The following is a 6000-nucleotide window of genomic DNA, read 5'->3' on the forward strand; positions in this document are numbered from 1 at the left end:
GTTGTACAAGCCTCCGAAGATTCTAGGAGACAATTTATACAGCAGTGACAGTGGAAAAGGTTCACCAAGAAAGCAAAAGAAAGCTGAAGCCAGGGAGAAGCATAGGCCTCCTAAGTCTATACTAGGGGATAAAGAAATTGACAGTAATGACTCAAGTTATGAGGGTTTCGAAGATGAAGAAAGCTCTGAATCTAGTAAGTTGAGGGGGGTTTTAGTTGTGCTACTGTTTTAATATTTCATTTGGCCAAATTTTAATGTCTTCCATGTTATGATTTGGTAGATGTACACGAAGATGACGATGATCTTGGAAGTTTCTCAGATGCTGACTCATGGCATTCAGAGGATTCTGGCAACAAGTTAGACTCTGATGAGGAGACACCAAGTGTTTATCTCCAATATAATGAAAAAACCAAATTTGGAAACCTGAAGTTTGAGGTTAGTATGACATTCAAATCAAAAGCTGAATTTATACAAGTCACTAGGGATTATACTATCCAGTGGGGCAGAAATATTTTATTTACAAAGAATGATAGAGTTAGGGTTAGAGCTGTTTGTAAGTCAAACGATTGTCCATGGGTGGTTTATTGTGCATGTAACAGTAAAGACTTGTCTTGACAAATTAAAACGCTAGTTGATAATCACACCTGCCCTAGAAAGAGGAAAAATAGAGCTGCCACCCAAACCTGGACACTTAGCAAGCTAGTACCCAAGCTTAGAAAGCACCCAACTATGAAGCATCGAGAGGTGTATGATTGGTTTATGCGAAAGTGTAATGTGTACCTCAATAGCACATGCATCACCAGGGCACTAAAAGCTGCTAGGAAAATTGTAGAGGGTGATGAGATAGCCCAGTATGGTTTGGTGTGGGATTATGCAAACGAGTTACTTACTAGCAATCCAGGATCCAGAGTGCAAGTTGGTGTCATCCCTATGCCTGAGAGTCTTCCGCTTTTTTATTGGTTCTATGTGTGTCTTGATGCTTGCAAGTGGGGGTTTAAGGCGGGTTGTAGACCTCTAGTTGGACTAGATGGAGCGTTTCTGAAGACACTACATGGAGGACAAATACTTACTGCTTGCGGACAAGATGCTAACAATCACATCTTTGTGATTGCTTATGCAATTGTCAGCGTGGAAAACAAGGATAATTGGCAATGGTTTCTTGAACTACTTCACAGTGATCTTGGAGACTATAGAGAGAACAAATGGTGCTTCATCTCAGACATGCAGAAGGTAATGAATTCTGTAAGGACTAATTTGATTTACTGAATATTCTTTAAAGGACTAGTTTGATTTAATGATTACTTTGTTGGGGACTGAAATGATTTAATATCTTTTCGGGTTTGGCATTTTGGTGCAGGGTTTAATCCCTGCTGTGCAGGAAGTGTTTCCAAGAGTTCACCACCGCTTCTGCGTGTGGCATTTGTGGCGCAATTTCTTGAAACAGTGGGGTAGTTGTGAGTTAAAAGACCTTGTGTGGGAATGTGCAAGGTCAAGGACAACAGTTGAATTTAATAAAAACATGAAGAGAGTTAAGTTGATCAACAAAAAAGCTTAGCAGTATCTTGATAAATGGCCAAAAGAGGCATGGACGAAGGCGCATTTCAGTGAGGTTCCGAAAGTGAATAATATATGCAACAATGTCTGTGAGTCATTCAATGCAAAGATCAAACACGAAAGGAGTAAGCCTATCCTGACCCTGGCTGAGGAAGTTAGAAGAATCATCATGAAGAGTATGGTTGATAACAGGAAGAAGTTGCAGAACTATCAAGGAATTCTCCCTCCTGTTCAGCAAAGTAGGTTGGAAGCTATGACAGTGCTGTCCCGCCATTAGGCTCCTCAGTGGTCTGGTGATGAAAAAGAGGAGTTGTACGAAGTGCATGGCTGGCCGACCAATATGGTGGTTGAACTGGACAAGCACACATGCACCTGCAGGTTTTGGCAACTTACAGGTAACAACTTTCTTCTCTTAATTAATTAACAATGTCTTCATTCATGATAGTATGTTTACTATATCATTTTGTTTGGCTTGAAAGGAATGCCGTGTATGCATGCAATATCGGCAATACAAGATAAGAATGACAAGAGACCTGAAGAATATTGCCATGAGTGGTTGAAGATGGAAGCGTATAAGTGTACTTACTGTTTCAATGTCAATCCGGTTAAGGGGCAGGATCTATGGGAAAAAATACCACATCCAGCACCAGTCCTACCCCCAGTGAAGCCTAAACCTGGAAGGCCTACAAAGAAGCGAAGAAGGGACAAAGAAAAATAACTGAGTGGGTCAAAGACAAAAATGAAAAGAAAATACAACCAAATCTGGTGCATGTACTGTGGTGAGGTTGGACACAACAAAAGAGGGTGCGCAAAGAAAAAGGCTGTAGACGCTGAGGAACATGCCAAGCAGATGCAGCTACAATTGGCAGTTGTTACCCCTGCTACAGAAGGTGCTGAACCCGCACTAAATGCTGCCCCTACTGATACTGATATTGGTACAGAAGCTGAGGCACCTTTGCCTTCACTTCCATCACCCACTCAGCCTGACTCAGAGATTGACAGTAGTGAATCGGAATGCATCCCACCAACCCAAGAAACCCTACAGGTAGTATCATCACTCCTCACTCCTAAAAAAATTTCACAGTAGCCTAATCATGTAACAAACTCATTTGGTACTGTATCATACATGATCAATTGATAGGTAGGCCACCTAAGTTGCAAGTGATCAAAAGAAAAGCAAGGTTAACGTCCTTCCCTAAGCATATTGCAACTGGATCTGTGGCTGTTTCTGCTGAGACCATTAAGGGGACAAATTCTAGAACTGCTAAGCGGCTGGCCAACTTCATGACCTTTGTGCCTACTCCAGGCTTCAAGGCTCCAAGGAAGACTGATGACAAAGTTTGATTTGTTAGGAATGTGTTATGGTTGACTCATCTTGTGTATGACACAACATTCTGTTTGTTGCTTTTGTGTATGGTAATTTAGTCTACAGACAATGTATTTGTCAGTTAAGAACCTTATGACTTTGTTGTGGTATTTTTCTATTAAGACAATGTGACAATTAGCCTTCAATGATAAGTTACTACTAAGATTACTTACTATCTTCATTTTGTTTATGCCTCAACATAATTCATACAAACAGAGACACAGAATTAATTGCCAAATTTTATAAAATTATCCACATTTGACAGGGAATCAATTCCAACTTCAAATAACTTCTCCCACTCAAGTCAACAAATTCAATACACCATTACATGTTCATAGAGGATAACTGGGTTTATTTAGAAGTACATAACAAACAACAAAGTATCACAACTACTACTACTACAAACAGCAAAATCATTAGCAGTTTCAAAACTCTAACTTCAGCTTCCAAAGTGCCCAACTTTCATGCCACCTTCACCCTCCATTCATCATACTCACCTTCAACTTACATATCAGCTCCTGCATCTTTCTTTGTACCACATACACCCACTGCTTCAAATTCATCATCATCAACCCACTTAAAATAATTACAGTGACTGCCCTTCTGCAATTTCAGATGGGAGTAAACAAAAAAATCAGACAACACCCAACAGCATATAACAACATGAAAAAGCTTTAACTTCTTTTGCCATCACTCACCCGGTACCTTGGACATGCATGGAACAATCTATTCGGATTCTCTGTTGTCCCAGATTTCTTAATCACAATCTTCAGCCCACAGAAACATGATCCATCATGAGAATTCACCATCCTCCTTCGCATCAAAACACTAGATCCATGACTGTCGTGCGATGCATGTGACAAACCGCCACCACAACCACCATTTCCTATCTCCATCCACTCAGCCAGCCAGGGATTACGGCTCCTACTTACCTCTACTGCCACCGAAAGTGATCACGGCGATGTATTTATCGTTCAAATTGGGATTAGGGTTTATACATTCGAAGGACTAATTTGACGTCTTAAACAAAACTTATCTCGTCAGCAACAACAAGCTACAACCTGGCGTTGGCCACCTTGGCAGTTAACGGGCCACGTAAGCGGCCGTTTGCCATCTCAGCTACGGATATGACGGAAGGACGAACGTGATCAACTAAGATATCTTTCAAGGACGTTTTTTATTAATTTTGACTTTCGGAGACAAAAATAAAGATCGATGACACTTTCAAGGACGAAATTGACTATTAACTCATGAAAGTAGCCTTAACAACTTTGTCATGAAGGTAACCTTAATAACTTTGTCATTTTGCACAAGTAAACAAACTTGAATAGAAACAATATGCCTACATCAATTATTGAGTGTTCGAAATAATAAGTCTCACACAAAAGAAATTTTGCCTGTCTTTTTTCTTTACTTTAGAAAATAAACCCCAAGATTAGAATAGTTCAAAGCATTGAATTATTGGAATGTTACTTATAACTTACTTTCACGAATGGATCATTGTTCTGATGCTGAAAATATCAATTGTTAACTGAAATTTTATAAAAGATTGAGTTTTAAATTTATTTCGGTATGAATTGTAAAACAATTACAAGAGCTGTTTAGACTATATATAGATCATTAATAGTATAATTTATGATTCAAATACCAATAAATTATAATTTTTATTCATGTAATTTAAAATGTTAGAAAATTTATATTTGAACGAATAAAATTAACTTTATACTTACAAAAAATATATTTTTTTTAATAATTTTATATACAAATAATTTTATATGTGCATTCAATCACGTAATATTACATCATCAAAAATAGTTTATATTTTCATTTATCGCGTGAATATTCACAACTATAAAGCCCAATAACATATCACTCTGGCTAACCCTTTCAACCAACTTTACTAAACGTCCAACACTCTTGTAGGCTGTAGCTTCTAATGAAATGTTCAACTATTATAAACTGACCAAAGAGTGAAACAGTTGCTTGCGCACCATGTACCTCTTTTGGTTGCGGTCACCATAAGCCACTTCCTTAAATCTAGATCATCCATATTTTTAAAATTAAATCTGAGAAAAAAAACGAACATTTTCTTCCAACCAAGTAAAACGAACAATAAGCTTCCTATAATTTAATAACGGAAGAGTCTCAAATGAAGGGTATTTACAAATTTGATTAATTAATATTATTAATATTATTGATATTATTATTAATATTAATAAACAGTTACTAACCGTTTAGTACTATTTGGTTGAAGGAACACAATCTTTTAAGGATTGTATATGTTTAAAATATTGTGTCTATTGGCTAAAGGTACACAACTCTTTAAGAGTTGTGTATGTTCAAAACATTGTATCTATTGGCAATAGAAAAGACACAACCATTTGTATACATAACTAATCATAATTGTTATGTGCAATATGTATAAATAAGTCCTTATTCACTATTTCAGATATGACGTACTAAGTGTACAAATTACTCAACCATTAAGAGATTTTCTTTGTTCAAGAGAGTTGAGAATTTCTTACTATTGCTAATTAAGAAATTCTTAGGTTTCATTGTATCCTGGGAGAGTATTGTCATTAACCCTATAGCAACTAAGTGTGGGGACAAATATCTCTCTAAAGAAAGCGATCTAATCGTGCCTTGAAACCACTACATAAATATAAGATTTTGTCATCTTACCATCTTCATATACCTAACAATTTTAGAGAGATATTAGTTGAAGATGGCACAAGATCAAAACACCACGTTCAAGGTCATGAATCAAGAGTTTATCAAGTTAGATCGCTTTGATGGAACGAACTTCAACCGTTGGAAAGACAAGATGATGTTTCTTCTTTCGGTTCTCAATCTTGCATATGTGATTGACCCAAAGACTACACCAATTGCCGATGCCGCTGAATATGTCACACCGGAAGAGAAAGAAAAGATCGTTCAATTGAAGAAGAAACGTGATGAAGATACTTTCGCATGTCGAGGTCATATCCTCAACACTTTATCCAACCAACTCTATGATCTCTACATGTCAATTCAATCACCATTAGAGATTTGGAAGTCTTTGGAAGAAAAGTACAATACCG

The sequence above is a fragment of the Arachis hypogaea genome, chromosome 16, assembly GCF_003086295.3.
Source record: "Arachis hypogaea cultivar Tifrunner chromosome 16, arahy.Tifrunner.gnm2.J5K5, whole genome shotgun sequence".
Lineage (NCBI taxonomy): Eukaryota > Viridiplantae > Streptophyta > Magnoliopsida > Fabales > Fabaceae > Arachis > Arachis hypogaea.